The sequence below is a fragment of the Pyrgilauda ruficollis genome, unplaced genomic scaffold (genome assembly GCF_017590135.1).
Source record: "Pyrgilauda ruficollis isolate IOZ18807 unplaced genomic scaffold, ASM1759013v1 scaffold9, whole genome shotgun sequence".
Classification (NCBI taxonomy): Eukaryota; Metazoa; Chordata; class Aves; order Passeriformes; family Passeridae; genus Pyrgilauda; species Pyrgilauda ruficollis.
The window spans coordinates 8,701,688-8,721,095 of NW_024531043.1; the positions used below are offsets into that span (position 1 = coordinate 8,701,688).

Genomic DNA, 19,408 nt, shown 5'->3' on the forward strand with positions numbered 1-19,408 from the left:
TGGGCTGGGGCTACAGGATGCTGGGATGCTGGGTGGATCTAATGGGGGGGGCAGTGCCAGGGACAAAGTGCTGCCTGACTGGCCCAGGTGACAATTGCCCCATGGCATCTCTGCTGCCAGCCCTGTCCCCCCCATGCCTCCTAGAGAACGGGGGTGCTGAGCAGAGGCGCTCCCAGTGAGCCTCACCTGAGCTCCTGGGCCTGTGATGCTGCAGAAGGGACCTGCAGCCTGAGGTTCTGAGGAGGGGGCTCCTGCAGGGTCCCACCAGGCATGGGGTACTGAGGAGAGGGCTCCCACAGAGCCTGGTGCCAGCCGAACCTTCCAGCCACTTTCCCAAAACTATGACTGGGGTTTTCCCTCACCAGAAAAACATGAATCTGGTGGTAGGTCTGCCCCTTCAGGTCCAGGTGCCCCCTGCTTGTATTTGGAGCCCACAGCAGTGTGATACTGAGCTGAACGGCTTGTAACAAATTATTTTTGATTTAACTGAAAAGCAGTTTAAAATAAGGCTCTGGGTCTGTTAGTGTAAAACTTGCTTAGTTGACAGATGTTTAATTTTGACATTAGTTGTCATTTTTGATCCCTCCTTGTGTCCAGAGGGCATCATAATTCCCCAGGCTTAGAAAACAATATTTTAATGGAAAGCCCTCTATTATAAAAGCTGTTTAAGATAAGGATGATTATAGATTCAATTGGTTTCTATTTTATCTTATCAAATCCCTATTTTGCAACCTGCCTAGCTGTATGTGTGATTGTTACAATGGGTGCACATGCTGTACCTGCTGTCTGAGGGCAGGTGGGTGGCTTTTGGTGTGCTAGAAATACATGTGTGCAGTTTACACAATATAAACTCATTATTTGTGCCTAGGAAAGATGATATTTTGGTATTGCAGTGTAGTTTGAAATTGTTTTCATTATCTCTGGTAGTAGAGACTTGACTTTTTACAGCCCTCCACATTTAGTAATTCTGCTAAGAAAGTTGGTGAAATTAGAAGTGAGCTGGTTAGGAAACTGGGCTGTTTCCTAACCTGGTTCTGGTTGGCTTTGCAGCTTTGGCTTTCTGAAGCGTGAATCCTAGCCCCCACGGTTTGTCTCTTTGTTCATGTTTAATGCCCAGCGCAGGAGACTCTCATTTCGAGCAGAGTGTTTAGCATGCACGGCAGACCCGAGGAAGCCCATCAGCATTCTCCATGCTTCACCCAGGCAAGGACATAAATTGGTTTGTTTGGGGCCCTTCTTTTCCATTTTTAAATGGAGTTGCACACAGCATCCTTCCTGGCCCCTTCTCTTTTATTGTTTCTTGTACACAACATCTAGATCTGACTGGATCAATAGCTAGTTAGCACAAATCACAGTTCCTGTTACTTCTGCCTTGGCAGGCTCAAGCACATACATACGTTCTCTCACACCACACGCACCCCGTTACGTGTGCACTTTCACACACTCACAGATCACAGATCTCACACCGTGCCGTGTTTAGAAATAGATTTTGAGAGAATAACTTATATAGGTCTTGACTTCCTGGATGAAAAAAGAAATCCCAAGCAGTGATTTAAAAGAAATCCTGAGCAGCAATTTAATTCCGAACAGCACATTTATTAAAAGTGTAATTTGGTTTAAAATGATCTATATTTTGTGTGTGTGTGTGTCATACGGAGCGATGCTTCTGCAGCGTCTTTTAACAGCACTCCTCCAGTCACTTTGATCACAGCTATTCTTAGTAACAGCTAGTGAAAGAAGTAATTGCTTTCTGGTCGCGATAACCACAATGTTGCTGTTAAAACAGTTCATCACTTGGAAGGAAAACCATTTAATCAGTGTTCCTATATAAGGATATGTTTTAGTATTTCAGAGGCTTAACATAAAATAGCAAACCAGTTCCACAACAATGCAGAGGCGCTCGGGTTGGTTCATGCTTTAGTCACTTGAGGGATTTGAATGGGCTGGTTCCTCGGATGAGGAAATTTATACAGACTCACAGAGAATTTACTTTAACTGTTGTTAGAGATGATAAAGATACAATGGGTGAGACAAAACAGGCTGTTCACCTCGGTCAGTAGAAATAATTAAACTTAACATTGCCGTACCCCTGAGTGTGTGAAACTGTGTTTAAGAAAAGGCTTCCTTTAGACGTGGGCTGAGATTTGAAACCTTCTCAGTCAGCTGGGATTTGCACTGTGGTGTTTGCTCCAGCAGAAACCCAGTGTCCGGGTGGGTGCGCAGGCTCCAGGCAGCGCTCCTCTGAATTCAAGCAGTTCCTCGGCATTCTTGGAAGGTGGGCACCGTTTTGGGGCTGGGCAGTGTTAGTGAGAGCAGCATTAGACCTGGGTCCTCCCCAGTGGAGGCTTGTTTGGCGCTTCTGAGTTACACCTGCCGTGAGAGCAGTCAAGGATTTATTCCCACCGTGGCACTGCTGCGATTGGCACCGGCGGCTCCTCAGGTGCCAGAGAGGTGGAGGAAGGGGCGGTGGGTGTTGGGGGGCAGCTTCCCCTCGGTGCAGGGCTGGGCACTTTGTCCACTGCCTGCCACTCTCCAGGACCAGAGGGTCTGACTTCAGTGCTGGCCATGAAGGAAAGAGCAGGCTCCCCAAAATACAGCAGGATCAGGAACTTCTCAAATACTCTGTTAGTGCGCAGGTTATGGGGGAAACAAGTTGTTTTAATGGCTGCTCAGATTCCTCGGAGCTCACCTTTTTTCCCATAACGGCATTAAAATGATTTGCTGCTCTCTGGCAGTTGAGTGAGCTGTGGGTCTGGAGGCTGCTGAGAGCAGACACCGGTGCTGTGAGGTGTGACACCTCCAGCGCTGGCCTGCCGCGAGCTCTGTGCGTGCGTTCACGTTCCATTTCGGAATGTAGTATTAGTAATGCTGCCTGGACATGGCTCTGCCCTGAAATGTGTTTTCTGTAAAGAGTTTTCTCTGATGCATCATTTCTTGTACCAACATGTTTTATGTGAAGTAGCTGGTAGGTTTTGGGTTTTTTCCCCCCTGAAAATGCTTTCTAGAATTTCGTGTTTTCCTCTGTCTAGCAGCTTGAGCTGGGACTGAGAGATAAATAACACTGAGTCTAGAGGGGTTGTCTTGACTTCTAACACCACAGCTCTAGCTGACAAAGAATAACCAGTTCAAATTCACTTAAAAATCCAGGCCAGTTTAATGGGGTTTTGCTTTTCCTGGTTTGACCGAACCAGAACAATTTCCCCTTCAGTGAAATGTGTATTTGTATTCTTTAGAAACCCACTAATTAAGTGCTGGTGGGGTTTTGGTTTTTAGTTTTTAATTGAAATTTTGAAAGTCCCATACTGCAGATGTCAGGTGAAGACATCATTATGTACCTAGAACTGTGCAGGTGTTGGTTGGAAAGGATGGGAGTGTATTTTTCTGCTCCGTGGCTGTTGGGCTCGTCAGTCCGGGCTGACGGGCACGTGGCACGCGGCACCGTTAGCCTTCATCTGTGAGTTTTTGTTAATATTTCATTGTTACACCGAACCTGTCACTTGAATGAGTCCACAGGCCAACCCTCTTGCTGGAGCAGTGTGTAACATCTGTGAATTACTAGAAATACATTAACAAAGGTCAAATTTGGTCCAGATGCGGCTGGGAGCCTTTGTTTTCTTTCCCTTTCCAGTGCATTCTGCTTGCCCGCTTTATTTTAAATACTGCTTAGTTCTTTTAGGGGCTTTACCAAGGGACTGTGTTTGTTTACTGGGACTGAGTTTGTCAGACCTCTGGTGAGGTTTTTCAGGCACTGAAGCCTCGCTGCAAGCGATGTGCTGTGAGCGGCTGTGTTGTAGTGAGCGCTGTGGAAGCGAGTTCAGCAGCAAAGCTCAGCGCCTTTTCCAGAGAGGGGGCTGTGATTCCCGATGCTGCTTTGTCTCACTGGGCTGCTGAAACTTACAGAATTTTAACAATTTGGTGAAAAAAGAAGCTTTTGCCTTTGTCTTGAAGTTACACAATAAACCCCACATATATCAAATCTACATCTTTATTAAATCATCTGGATTAGCAGTCAGAGTGACGAGGGAAGAACGCTCCCGCTGCTTATCCTGGGAGAGAGTTTGGTGTGCGTTAGATTTGGGTTTAATATGACGCTTTAAACTTTTCTAACCTGTTTAAAAAAAAAAAATTAATTGGGAGGGTTGCCCCTGCTTGGCCTCATGTGAATGATAGAAATTCTCCATTGTTTACCTTGACTGACTATGATTTTTAATACTTTTTACGAGAAAATGGTTCTGTTTAGAAATATTTTCCTTTGTTTTATAAACATTTTGTAGCAGTGTGCTTGTTGACCTTTATGGCATATATTAGAAAAAGCAAGGGACAGAATTTTCAGTAGTATTTCCTCTTGCTGTGATATACTAAAATATTTAGTGCAGGAAATGTGTAAATTTATTGGCATTTCAGTAACAACTGTGGCCAGTGTTTGCCTTTGCATCCACTGTCTGTCTGGCTAGTAATTTTTGCTCTCTAGATTTACCTGTTCTCATTTCAGTGGACAATCTAGCTGTGTTTGAATTAATGCAGATTACCTATCTGGTTTGCATCCTGGTGCTTCCTTGCCCCAGAGTCTCTTATTTTCTGATGCCCACTCAGTTGCAAGGCGAGTTTTAATGGGGTTGTTTAGCACACACTTGGTGTGAGCATCTGCGTGAGAGAGACTTCGAGGGAGATGTTTCTTAAAATTGGTGTGTGAATGTGCTTCAGATCTTTATGTATGATGTAAAAGGAAATGAATTAGACTTAGTATTTATATATGAGCCTGGATGACAGCATAGATTTATTTTGATCTGTGATGTATTACACCATGTCTCCTCTTACTTTTTAAGGTACAATACCTGGTTTTTTTTACCAGTCACCTAATGGAATGCTCGACCATAAAACTGCAAATAATATTTTGATAAAAAGTGCTATTAATTAGCAATGTCTATAGACACAATTTGTTGTTACTTGTGTACAACAAGGAATAAGGCATCAAACACAAGTCTAACCTGAAACTAAATAGGCTGCTTTTATTTGAACCAGCTGACTCCCAGCCTCGGTAGTATTCTATACCAGGGAAAGGTTTTGGTACAGTAAAATGCCTTTATGTGACCATATAAAATTTTAGTACTAGACAAATTACTGTACATTTTCAGTCAGTGGTTTCTCGTGTATTTCTGTTAAATCTGAGTGTGAGGAGAGTCTCCTCAGAAAGTGCACAGCCAGTTCTAAAATGAATCTTCAGGTGGCCTAACGTGTATGCTTTGTTAACGCTGAATTTACCGAAATACCAGAAGCCGTTTCATGACACAATTTCTGAAGCACATTGAGACTGTTGAAAGAGACCTGTCAAACTGGAGGCAGAGGATCATTCCCTGTTTTATCCCTAGTACTGAATAGGTTGTCCTTGCGTGTGTTTCGGACTGGAGCGTGTTGGATGCAGGCGGTGGGCGTCAGGCGCTGGTAGCCACCTCGCCATCGCGCCGCGGCTCCGGCCGGCATCCGCCTCCCTGCCCAGCTGGTCCAGCTTTCCCATTGAAAAACCTACACCCTTGAAAAGAACGATGTTTTGCACCTGTAAACACATGATTAAGGTTTGCAGGACACGTTTAAGATCGGTGTGTTATTTTTAAATATGAAATAGTTTTGTTTTTTGAGAGGCGTTTTTAAATGAGAGCCTCTGTTAGTGAGGGCTGTTCAGAACATGGCTGGCTGTGTACCAGATCTTGGGTAAGGGACATGGGGAACCTTATGGAAATTAAATAGGTGAAGCTGTGGAATCACCCAGGAAATTCAAGGTCTGCCTTCACCTTCCTGGTCTTGGTAGATTTCTCAGTTTTTAAAATGTGATTCTGAATTTTTGCTGTTCTGTAAATAGACCTAGTTTACACACAGTGATTAGATGACTGCCTTATATAAAAATACTGTGATTCTTTGTAGTTTGCTGCTTTTCCTTTGCCAGATGCTTTGTGTTGGTGCAGTTAAAACATTCTGAGTTATTAGTGGCCTTTTAATACAAAGAATTTTGGGGTTTTGTTACAAATTTAAATATATTTTATGGATTATGTGCCAATGTTCCAAAGTCAAATGCCTTCTAAATTTAAAGCTGAGAATTGAACAGCTGGAGGTCTAATCCATTAATTTTTACAAGCTGGCTTTCTTAATACTTCAAAGAGAACATCTTAGATGATACTGCTTTACTGTTCCCCTCTTCAGCACCCCTTCTTCTCTCCCCACCAGTGCCCTCTCCTCTAAGGCTTCATGTTCCGCTCATCTCCTGGCAAATGACAAAAGCATCTGGATGGGGTGAATGCATTTTCCTTAGTTGATGTAATAAGTTTTAAGACTCGATAGTCTAGAAATGTGCCTTTCTTAGTGTTGCACTTTTTATCCATAACATGATCACCACTGTTCTGTGTTTCTTCCCTGTACTTGGGTTATTTTTTGTAGCAGCACGGGCATTGTCATAGGAGTATTTTTGCTCCGTGCTTGTGCCCTTTCGAGATGCCTGACTCACACGTAGGGCACATCCCTCTCTGTAGGACTGGGTCTGATCCATTTGGAAGTAACATTTTCCCAAGTTTTGCCTTGCCCGTTTGGGCAGGAGCTGCTCTGGCGCCGCTGACGGTGCCGCTCCCTGGGATGCACGTGCACATCCGTCAGGGGCAGCTCCCCAGCAGGAGCCGAGTCTCTCCGAGGCTGAGGTGCTGCCCAGACCCTGCAGCAGGGCACTTTGTGTCTGTTTGTTTTCAATTCCAGCAAATCTGTTTGTGTCTGTTCAGTGTTTTAACGTAACGCCACCGAGCATGACGCTGGGCGGTCTACATTTTTTATTAGCTTTTAACATTTGTCAAAAAAAGCTTTTTTTTTTTTTGGTTTGGTAAGCAGGAATCTGGTTATGTTTAAGTGCTGCTTTGATAGATTTTTTTACATTGAAATAAATACAGTTTATTTGAGTTTAAACACGGACAACACGTGTGGGAGCTCGAAGGGTTCTGCTAGCTCTGTGAGCGATGGGAGAGATGTGCCACAGTCCTGCTCCCATGGCCACTTTCTGTGAACTTTGGGTTATTTATCTTTTTTTAATCCCCCTCTGTGTTTGGAGCATTTAAAATACAAAATGAAGAACTTTGTTTTTTTTCATTTTCACTCTCCTACCTTCAGTTCTGACTGCTGGGCCTTTAGGACTTGATCCCCTTGATCCCAGCAAAGCCTGTGATTGGTCAGTAGTTGGAAGACAGCAGGGTTTTTTGGTGGTAAAATATATGTTTTCAGAGTTAAGTCTGCATTTAATTAATTTTGTGAATTAGTATTCACAAAATACTCAAAAGCATTCTGTTGCTAATAGAAAGATCATCCTGAGGCTGGGGAAGCACAGTTAATTGAAAAAGCAGCCATTTGTAAAGTGAAGAAAATTTTAAAACATTTCATACCCTAATTAAGAATGTACTCCTGAGTTAAAATTGAGAATATTAATTTGCTGTGCGAAGCAAATACATTACAAAGCCCTGGAAAGAGTCATATCCTTCCTTCCTCCTTAATCCTCTCCCAAAATGCAGTTTCAGAAGAAAGGCATGACTTTTTTCTTTTTTATAATGTAGCCTGAAACCATTTTGCTAGAAAGATGTAAATTGATCTATTAACATAGGAAATGGAGGTTGGGCTGGGGTTATTATCTGGTCAGAGTTTTAGGATCTCTTTCCTAGAAAAATCTTCCACTAATTTTTTTTTTTTTGGAGGGAGAGGTGGGTAGCTATAATATTCCTCCATAATGGCATTTAAAAGCCTTTTGGTCTCAGGTGAGAGCAGTCAGAAGAGACAGAGGATGCTGTGGGTCTGAGGCACAGCTGAGCATCATTGCAAGCACTGCTGCTCCCTGGGGAATGGGGCTGAGCCTTCCCTCCCCTGCACTGTTGGAGGTGAGGCTGCAACGGGCAGGGAGGGAATGTCTGCACAGCGTTCCTGCTCCTGGCTGGATGGCTCAGGCAGGGAGGGAATGCCTGCACGGCGTTCCTGCTCCTGGCTGGATGGCTCGGGCAGTCCAGGCATTGCCGTCGTACTTACCGGGATTTGGGTCTACGTGTGATTTAGAGCGCAGAGGAGTCCATATTCAGGTCCCACTTTAGGATTATTTTTATTTAAGATGATATTTATTGCACTATAAATTGCCACAGTGCTTTAGAAACCTGGGAGATGTTCCCACTGCTAAAGATTTACTGTCCAAATGAGATAAAAGAGGTGGTGTTGGGCTGGGCAGGTGCCGGTTCACTGCTGGAACACGGGGCGGTGCCACCAGGGCTTGGGCAGAGGATGCTGGTGAGATGCACAGTGGAACTGGAGGGCACTTGGGTTCCCAACCAGTGCTGGATGCTGCTGGGTTGGGAAGCGTGTGTGAGCAGGGGATCATGGGCTGAGAGCATCTCGTCCCACCTGGTGATCTCATTTCTGCGTGGATTCCTTCTTTGGTGAGGATGGCGCGGCTGTACTGCCCTCTCCGGGGCAGCATTTCTCCTCTCGTGGAAAAGACAAACCCAAATCCCAGTTAGGGCACTTCTGATCTTTGTGTGAGTGTATTTCTAAATAGGTTTGTCAGTCTTAGCAACAGGAAAAGAGACCTAAATGTTGCAGAAGTAGTTTGGTGCAAGGTTTTCACCTCTTCCAGATGCCTGGGGTTGGAAGCATCACCAAAGGAGGGCTTCTCCTCCCTGCTCCCCTGGGTGCTGGGAGTGGAGGACCCAGACTCCAGGTCTGAGCTGCCCAGTACATCACAACCACCTGGTGTGACTTATTCCTGGAGTGGTACTGAGCTGATAATTAGAAAAAAGACTCTTAGACCTGCCAGGCAGCCCGGTAACTGTTTGCATCTAATAATACTGATATTTTTGATCTGACTCAATTGTTTTAATTTTTATTGGTGCCAAATATTAGGCTGAAAAATGTTTTTTGTGTAGTCTGAAAAGTAACCCAAAATTTCAGACCAAATACAGTTTTAAAAGCAAGAAGATAATAAATGGGCCTATTGATTGTATTCTACAAAAGAAAAAAAGGAGTTCCTCAGTAATTGTAATAAAAGCTACCACAATCTATGAGACAATAATTCTGAAACCCTTTAAAAATAGTATTATTATTCAAAGTGCAAAGCAGCTGGTATTTTATGGTGGAACAGATTTTATTGTTGCTGGATATAGGGTCAAATGCTTGCAGCACATTTTTGATTTAAACAAACCAAAAACACAAATGCTTTTTTGAAGATAAAATCAGTAAGATTTATTTCTTTTTTTTCCTGGGTGCTATAGCTCCCTTCTCTACCTCTAAATATAGGCACATACTTTTCTTTTTGTGCTGGACAAAACCACATGCAGCCCAGCTCCCTGTGCTCTGCCTACCATGCCATAGTTCTGGAGGCAGAGGAAAAACAAGGGCTATCTGAAGTACGAACTACTTTGAAAGAGGCAGATCACAAAAAAGGGAGAATAGCAAAACATTCCTTCATTCTGGATTATTACTGAAGTTTCATCCCATCATTTGCCAGTTCTTTGTGCTTTTGGCAGGGTGGGTGTGAAAGGTGATGGCTGGAAAATGTTCAGGGGAGCAGGGGAAAGCCCAAGGGCAGCCCTGGTGATTTTGGGTGAGCTTTGCTTTCAAACTCTGTGCATCAAAGTTGTGTTGTGTGTTACATGACAAAGTGGTGTGTCCTGTAGATAAATCAGTTCATGTTCTGTGTCCTGATGTTACTTATTTCAGCTGAGGTGTGAATGGGAAAGGCAGAAGGGAATTTGCTGCTCCCAGTGCTTCGGGCCCCGGGGCAGGTGACCACGGTCCTGACTCTGCCAGGGCTCCTGTGGTCCTGTTGGTACCAACAAACTTCACTTTGGAAATGTGAGCTTTTAACAACACTGTGAAGTCTTACTCCAAATAATTTTCCAGATTCTCTAGTGTTTTGTGTAGTTTTCCTCGAGTGGCTGATGTCAATGGTGCTGCAGAGTTTCTCTTAAGGAAAAAAGAACAGATAAAATATCTCTTTTTTGAGCCAGACACGTGTGAGCCTCAGAGCTGGGAACGTGCTTTGGGAGATTGTGATACAATTACATTTTATGTCTACCTATTAAGCATAATGAAGGGTTGGTTACTGGCCTTAAATTTGGAAAGAGCTTACTGTAGAGCTTAAACCAGAAGTAGATTCCTGTAATTACTGCTTTGCCGTGCGGAGTGTGGCGAGGTAGAGGGAATAAAAACTGTTCATTGTCCAATTGTATTTCCATAACTGCTGCACTTTTAAATGTCTGTTTTGAAAGATAAAATTTTTGTTATACTAATTTTCTGAAGTAAGCTAATAAAAGCCAATGCAGGGAAAAAAAAATAAAAGAGGTGAAGAATGTCAAATGAACAATGCTGAGAAAACACGGAGCTTCAGCTTCTTCAGTGAGCCCTGCTGCGGTGCTTGAAAAGTCAGTGGCTTTGTTTGTTAAACACAAGGCCACTGTGCTGTTGTGGTTTGGGTTCGCTTGAATATGAGATCCTTGATGATGAAATGAAGAATTTTAAAAACTTTCTATTTTATGTTTGCTTTTCTTTACTAGATGAGGCGAACGTGGTAAAACTCGAAGCAGTCAGTTCCGAATCTGCTTTTGCTTTTACTTGATGTTGTTCTTGCTGTGTGATGGCAGTGTGTCAGGCAAACTTGGATCCCAGCATCAGTTGTTTGGAATTATTGTTTGGATTATATTCAGTTTCAAATGGTATGAAACTGCAGTGAGAAATGAGCATTTGTTTATGCTGATAAAATGAGTCTTTCATAGCATACACTTGTTTTGGTAGTACATACTAGTGCATGTTATAGCTCAGAATGTCCATTTTTTCAGAGTGATAACATGGCCCCCTTCTGCTCTTTGTGTGCGTTTGGAACTGGGAACTGCACCAAAGAGGAGGTGTTTCTCCTTCAAGTGAGGAAGAAGAGAGGGAAGACTGAAACTCTTCTTGGCTCTTAGGGAAAAAAAAACCCTAAACCACATCCTTTTTCCTCTCCCCCTTAAAAATCTGGCTTACATCCTTAAGAGAGAGGTTTTTTCCTTTTATTTTCCAACCATCCTTTAAGGTGTGTTCTTCTGGCCTTTCTCCAGTTTGTGGAGCTTCTCTTGGAGTACATTTTAAAGGGTTGTATTTGACATGTTACTGAAGGCTGTCTTCCACAGTGGTCTGGCTCAAATAGAAATGTGAAAAGTTCCCACTACTGGGCTGTAAAAGAATACTGGAAATGGGTTATACTGAAAAAAACATTTAGATAAAAATGCAATTTTCCCTTCTACATACACTGCTAAGAATTAATAGCACATTCTTCCTAAATGGGTAGTTCTGTATTATATTTTCACCTTAATGAAATTCTTTCCAAAACAGGAGAGTTTCATTTAAAAATGTAGGGCAAAATTGATCTGTCTTTATCTGCAGTGCTCCCTGCTTTAAAATATCATGGGATTGAGTTCCATGGGCTGTCTGGGCACTCTGTGGAAAACAGATGTTGGGTTCCAAGGTGGGTGTCCCAGTCTGCCTCTGTCCCATCGCAGGTTGTGTTCCTTACCCTGCTGTCACAGCTGGATTTGGGCTGTCACTGTGGTGGTGTGTGCTGTGCGTGCCAGCTGTGCTTGGCCAGCGGCCACCACGCCATGGGGACACGAACGTGGCACTTACCAGGGCATTTCTGCCAGAAATACCCCAAAAGGGTGAAGAGCCAAGCCTACTGTGGCCTTGGTTGGTTCATTGTGTTGGTTCATTGTTGCACACCTGAGGCACAGGTGGTGAGCCCAAGTGTGGCATGGCCTGGAACAACATCAGCAAAACCACACAGACATCAGTTTCAAGATGTTTCTTTTCTGCAGAAGATACATAAATGTCTAATGAAAGAAAGAAGGGGGAATCCTGTGTGGTAGCTGTGAAACTGAAGTGGAGATGCCCCCAGGAAGATTTGCCAGGTCCAGCTAAGAGAAAACCAAAACATATATTCATGCTTTTTAATGGTTTCATTTTTGGTGGAAGGTTTTCAATGTAATGGTGAGAACAGAAGTGTGTGGAAGAAGTAGGGCTGGTAGACCCTGCTTTAAACAGCTTTTCACTGCTGAGTTACAGTGGAGAAAATGCTTTTATTAAATAAATTGTTTGGTATTATCATAGTTTTAATAAAATGGTTCCCACATATAATCAATGCTCATAGTGATGGAGCCACGGACAGGATTGATACAACTCGAAGTTTCCATGTTAAAAATACAAATTTTGGTGGTAGTGATGCTGCACAGCTTTTGAATCATTTTTGTGACAAATTACCCTTCAGGAGGACTGTGCTTGGGCTTTCCCCTAAAAGGTGAAATACAGGAGAGGTGTGATGCAGTCTGACTGACTAGCACCCAGCTAACTCTGAGCTTAATCCAGATTCTGTTTTTGAAAGGGGTATTTATAGTCATCTTTCGATAGTCTCCTAATCAAACGCCAGCAAATCTGATACTGCTCCTTAGGTGCATTACAGAACAGCTGTTTTTTTTAGTCACCAAACTTGCCTTTTGTGATTCATTTTCTGTGAATCACACGAGTTCAGCAAAGAGTGCAGATCACGACTTTTATGGCCAAATATGCAACTCCCTGGAAGCAAAAGATGAAAATTTAAATATTTTAGTGTAGTGCCTTGTAACTTGCAAGTTTTGTATTGATGGGACACTGGCTCTTCTGTAAAACTTCACTGCCTGGGACAAGCATGCCCATCAGTAGAAGTGTTTGCTCCCTGGTGTGAGTGGTTCACACTCAGAGAGTGTTTCCTGGTTCCACTTCAGGCAGGACTTTCTTAGGTGTCACTATTTTATTTTTACATGGGTTTTTTTTTTGCTGTTGGTGCTCAGTGTATCTGCAGGCACTCAGCATGCTGAGTGATGCATTTAAACATTGGCTGCTACAGTAAAAATCTTGATGGCCATTGTTTCAATCAAAAAAACCCTTCTCATCTTCAAAGTCACTGTTGTTACAATAATTTTCTCTTTGAACATGTCAGGATTCTGTCTTTGATTATAGACTGGATTGTCTCTTGTCATTGTATAATGATTTTTTTTTGGGTAGGCAGAGACCTTTTTCAGTTCCTCACAGTTCATTCTCCATCCCAGTACTTCTTTAAAAAGAGATTATGTTGAAACCAGGTATTTAAGAATATAGATCCTCAAGAAAATAACTGGTTTTGACTTTGTATTTTCCTGGGAATTTTATAAAACTGATATGAATTACAGATTTATTTTACAATTTGAACTTAGACTTTTAAATTTTCCCTTTCCCCCACCCCTTCTTCTGCTTCTCATTGGACTAGAAGTCATTATTACAGAGATTTTCTGCTACTTTTTCATTTTCTCTTTTTGCAGGAACACAAAAAGAATTGATCTCTATAATTCTACCATGGCTTGGGTGGTTGCTTGGATGGATGATTGGGTGGATGGTGGTTAAGATTGCTGACCTGGGGGCTTGAGCACTGCTGCCAGACCCTCCCTGCCCTGTTCCCTGTTGAGGACTGATGCTGAGCCTTGGGAAGGGCTTGCTGAGGTCTTTCCTGTTGGAAGCTGATTTAGGGTTTGGTGATCTGTCCACTCTATAGGATCCAGAGCTGTTACAACCCTCAGAGAACTTAGAGCTCTCTGAGCATTGTGGTGGCATGAAGGCACCCTGGAAGCAGAGCTCCTCTCGCACTGCTGCTGAGGTGTGGAGTGACTTTCCACCTCTGTGGCCCTTCATGGCTGATGGCTTAAACTCTGGTCTTCTGCACTGGTACAATGCTCACCTTGGATCAAAGGGCAGGGGACCTCCTGAAATGGAAGGTGCCTTGGAAGGTCCTCCCAAGCCTCCTCAAGCTGTGTGAAAGCCCAGAGACAAGAGCATTTGCAGTTGTCTTGCTTTATGTTTATGTGCAGTCTTTTCCATTGCTGGGTGATGTTGATTCCACCGTGGGAAAACTGTACAAAAATGGGTGACACTAGAACTGCATCAGGCACTGAAGAGACTTATCCCTTGGGAAATGTGTATTGGGTAAGAATGGCAGAAGAGTCCAGGGGAGATCTGCAGATCCATGCCTGGCTGTGATTACGTGTGTGCAGGCTTCCAGCTGGTCATTCTAAAGCTGTCACATGATGGGTGTATTGCCTCAGAGGTATGACTGAATCCAAGACGCTCCCTCAATGGGGGTTACCTGCATGTGTCCATGCAATGGAAGCCTTTGCCACAGAATTAGTAAATCCTGACTGTGGTTTTGCCCTTGTGTTTTGTAAGGAAAGAGCTAAAAAGGATTCGCTGTGTCTTTAAACTTGCAGATCCTCAAAACCTCCCTGGGAAGTAGAAGGGGGAAGGGACCCTTTCAGGATTAATTAAACAGAGATGTCTTGCTGTAGACTTCAGGGTTTACTGATAAATGCCAGCCCCTCACCCACGTCTGGTGGTGCTGCTGTTATTTAATCAGGGCCTTGACAAGGAATCTGAGCAATCTTCCCTTTCTCCTCCTCTGTTCCATTTATCTGTCCTCCCAACCTGTTTGTTTGTGTATGGTTAAGTTTTCCATGCCAGGGAGAAGCAGAGTGGAAATGTCAGGGGTCAGGCTGCAGGCAGGGCAGGCAGGAGCAGGCAGGGAGCAGAAAGCCCAGCTCTGCAGCCTTGGAGTTTCTGAGAAACCGGAGATAGGTTGTTCCAGGCAAGATTAACTCCTTCAGCACAGCTGCCTTCTGCTTAAGGCCTGCAGGAAGGGAGGGAGGCAAGGTGGGTACATTAGGACACTGAGCTCAGACTCCATCCCTCTATCCTTGCTGTCCTGTGGGTAATGGATGCTCCTGCTGCCATTTTGCTCACCCTCTTGTTGAAGCTTGCTGGCCCATCTGCCTTGGCAGCTCTGCTGCTGGGGGATGAAGCTGTGTGGATGCAGACCTGAGCAGGATGGCAGATAGCAGAATTCATTGCAGTACTGTTATGGATACCTGAGTTATTTGGCACATTTCCCAGTGGATGAAATGTTCATCCATGGAGGGCATGATGCTGCTGTTCAGAGCCATGCCTTTGAGTAGACATGTGACTTGGGTTTGTCACTAAGAAGTTAGCTAAAGACCAGTTTGGATGCTGTTGGCTTCAGAAAAACCAACTTTGATGTTGTGTCAGTAGACTTGGTATTGCACAGGCTCTCAGCTGTGTGCTCTGTGGTGGCTCACAAGTGCATCAGCCCCAGCTGATGCTGCCATGGTGGCTGGGGTTGGGTGAAGTTTTGGGTGTATGAGTCAAGCTGTTGAACTTGCATTTCACCCCACCTGTGCGAGGGAAAAGCCTAATTCAGGGTGGGGTGGAGGATTTTGGTAGGTGATCCCTTTGCATTTGTGTTGTGGCAGCGAAGCAGGTGCTGCAGAGCTGAATCCTGCCTGGTTTGACAGTGTTTGCCTTGCAGGCAGTGCCCTGCCTGGCACAGCTGCAGGTAGAGATGACAAGGTCCTTACGCCCTTCTGGTGGGATGGTCTGTACTGCACCGACTGGATCTACACCAGGTTAGCAGCAGCTGTCACAAACAGCTGTTCTTACAGATGGGATAGGAATGAATCACAGAAGAGAATCAGAGAATTGGGTTGGAAGGGTCACCTCATTCCAGCTGTGGGCAGGGACACCTTTCACTTTTCACCTTTCACCAGACCAGGTTGCTCCAAGCTCCGTTCAGCCTGGCCTTGAACACTTGCAGGAATAGGGCAGGCACAGCTTCTCTGGGCAACCTGTGCCAGTGCTTCAGTACTCGCTGAGTAAATATCCAACCTAATCCTGCCCTTTCTCAGAGGGGGACATTCCCTCTTGTCTTGTCACTCCAGGCCCTGGTTAGAAGTTCCTCTGCATCTCTCCTGGAGTTCCTGTGGGCTGCTCCTTGCAGTGAAGCCTTGGGGATGTGCTGTGCTCCCTGTGCCAGTGCTTGGCTGCTGCTCAGCCCCGTGTCCCTCCCCTGCCCTTGACAGGAGCAACTGGGGCTGCTAGCCCCCACTCCCTGGGGAGGTGCCACAGGGCAGAGCCCACACAATCCCCAGCATAGTGGGATGAACTAATTGTCTGCTGTTCTTTCATTTTCCAGGAGTATTGAAATTGTTGTGGGTCATAAATCACGTGAGCATATGGCCGGAAGGAGAACACAGGCCCATATATCAGCTTTGGGCTGGAAGATGAGACTGTGTGTCCTGTGTTGTACAGGCCCACTCTGTTGATTTACTGGCCTGTGAAACTTTAGAGTTAATTTTTTGTTGAAGCAAGGAAAGTCTTGTCTACCTGTGACTTTCCTGCTTGAACAGCTGTTTGCTCCTGATTCGTTGCTATTCTGAGAATTTCATGAAGACTCCACAGTGATGTGACAATTGGAAGTAAAAGATGAGCTTATATTTCTCTTATCCTAATAGTGGCAGTTACAGCTGTACCTAAGAATGCCAGGTTTTTTTCTTTGTGTTTTTTTTTTAATACTGAATTTCCCTCACTGCCATTGCTCCTCATTTGGTAGTGCATTTCTTCTAATGATTTTTTTTTCTTTCCCTTCAGATAGATTTAATTTTTAAATATGCTGTTCAATCAAACTCTGTTCGTCCATCAGACTTCTGGGCCCCAGCTCAATCACCATACCTTATTGGTGCTTTAGGGGATCTTTCTGAATATGCCAAATTCATTACACGATGACATTTCTGTCTCTTTCTGTAGTCAAAATTTAGGGTATACCAGAATTTGGGATATTTTTTTAGAAGAGATCTAGAAGGAATTTGCCCAGGAGGTGCTGGGTTGATAGTATCAGCTCTCAGTTTGATTTGCCAGCACTTAAATGTTTTCCAGCAGAGATTTTGACCCTTCTTTAAGAATCTCAGGCCTCCTGACAGTTGTGCTTTTTATAGTTATTTCTTGCAGATTCTTTAGAATTTGCCTGTGAATTACTTGCAAGGGACTTGCAAGCAGTGATTTGGAACTCCCTGTTTTTGGAGTGTCAAGTGTCAAGCAGCTGGTGCTGCTGAGCACAGTGCAGGTCAGGGAGTGGCCCATAGCATCACGAAATGGTTTGGGCAGGGAGAGACCTTAAAACTCATCTTGTTCCACACCCCTGCCATGGGCAGGGACACCTTCCACTAGGCCAGGTGCTTAGAGCCCTGTTCAGCCTGTTCTGTCCATCTGCAGGTGCCAGCTTTGACCTGAGGTCTCTGGTCTTCCTTTCCTCTTGATCTGTGAGTGGTAAAATTGCTTGAACACCTTTTGTTTTTATGAACACTGTTTCCCAAAGTCTCCTCATTCACCCCTGAGACACCAAACTTCAGCTGGAGGTGTCCTAAAGAGAAATGGGATGTGTTTCAAGGTAGGCTATAAATAAATGGCATAAAAGAGCTAATGATCCTTGATGCTGGTTCTTCTCACTAATGTTAGCCTTTGGTAAACTCCCACTGTGTTTTCAGGGATATCCTTGAACTTGTGTGGTTTAACCCCAAGCATTACTGCACAGGATCACCGTTTCTTGGTGTGCAGGAGCCTCAGATGTGTGAGGCCCCTGGGAGAGATTGACTTTGCCTGTGGCAGTTTTGTGTTGCAGGCTCTCCTAATTGTGAGTTATAGATGGGGCAGAGGCACCTCTGGGAGCTGCGGGCAGAGCCAGGGAGGAGGCAGAGGGACCAAGCAGATCCCTGTCCCACCCCTGGCAGCCAGGCTGGATGCAGGTCTGGCTTTGGGATGTGAGAACACAGGAGAGCTCTTGGGGAACAATGCGACAAAACACCTAAAAGTCTTTGGCCAAGTGTATCTGAGCCTTACAAGAGACTGAAAATATTTCAGAGCTAATTCCCTTATTTTGTTTGCTAACAAGTGCTCACTTAATTTGCATCCTGAAACTAAATGACTATGAACAAAGTTCTTTGAAGGGAATCTTCATCTTTAATTCTGTTTTCCCTCAAGGAAAATAGTTTTCCATGTATGATCTGCAGGGCTTAAATATCTTACTTATTTCCCCTCCCCACAATTGTGTCAAAGCTCTTGCACAAATCTGATGAAGCACTGGAATTTATGTGTTTCTCTTTCAGTTTGCTCTGTGCATAATCATGAACTATTCATTGCCTTTAGAAATCCATTGGTACACCCCTTCCCTTGCTAGTGGAAGTTGGCATTTTACCTTATTTTTGGAATGTCCAGGTGGTGATTTAATGCAGAACGTTTAAGTAGCATCTTTTTTCAATTTTGGCCTGTCCTGAAATAATACTAGACTGTGTCCAGAACTGATTTTATTTAAGTGAGAGCTTACTGAAGGGTTTCATGTGACTTCAGGGCAATGAGAAAATTCCACCTTGGATTTTATTGAAAATATTTTGTTTGCTTGTGCATTCTGGCAGTCAAGAGATGGGTTGTGCATGGGCTGGAGCTGTGTGTAAAACTGTCATGTGATAGTTTGCGTACATATGAAATACATTTGAAAGGAAAACCCAGCATTTCCTTACTCATCACGGATGTGTCATTTGTCATTCTTGGTGAAAATAAGCTCAGAGCATTTAGTTAGTGCAAGCAGGTGATGTGTGCCAGCAGCACGAAAACACAGAATCAGTCAGCCAGTATTCTTTCCTGCCATGGAGGTGGTCTTCTCACACTGGGGGCTGGATTCAGAGGCAGGGCCATGTCTGAGACAGCCACAGCCCTTCGGAAAGAGGGGTTATGTGAGAGAAGCTGGTCCTGGCCTCTTCCCAGTGCCAGGTCTGAGTGTCAGTGAACTGAAAGGCAGTTCACACCTTTCAGAGATGAGCAGAAGTGTTCAGGTTTTTTGAGGGGGAAGAACAACAGACCCTGGAAAATAACTTGGAGCTCCCTGAGGCTTCACTGGTGTTGGATGGCAGCATGTGGGCATTGTGAGTGTTGAGTCGGCTGTGCTGGAATGGGCTGCAGTTGCTGGACTCCTCTTTATTTTCTCTTGGAAGTGTCCAGACATTGTCTTAACTGTTGTTGGTGGTTTGTTTGGTTTGATTTTTAATGTCAGTTTTCCTTGCTTGGGCAGGATCACAGTTCGCACACGGTGCAGAGCTGCGGAGAGCACAGTGTTGGTGATGGCACCAGAGCTCACCAGCGGTGTAGAGCCGTGTGGTTGGGTTAGGCCCTGGTTGGAAGCTCAGCTTTCTGTGGCTGTCACAGATGAGCAGTGGTTCACCTGCATGGGGTAGGCACAACCAGACTGGCAAACAGCAGCACTGCAGCTGGGGTGGGACCTGGTTTGCCAGAATGGCCTTTTGTTCTGTGAGAACCAAACCCCCACATCAGCCACTTCACCAGGGGCTCCTGGGGCAGGACTCCCCTCTGCGGTTTGTGTTTTGCAGGGAAGCCAGCCTGAGACTCAGTGTGTTAAACTGAAAAGAGGAACTGAAGGTAGCCAAAAGAGAGGAAGGATATGAGTTACAAACAG

General features: G+C 44.5%; 1 protein-coding gene across 2 annotated transcripts in view; it reads left to right on the forward strand.

Moving 5' to 3' along the window:
• The window catches only part of MN1 (MN1 proto-oncogene, transcriptional regulator), an 83,557-nt gene that overhangs the window by 3,710 nt on the left and 60,439 nt on the right, over positions 1-19,408 (forward strand). The gene's annotated exons all lie outside the window — the stretch shown is intronic.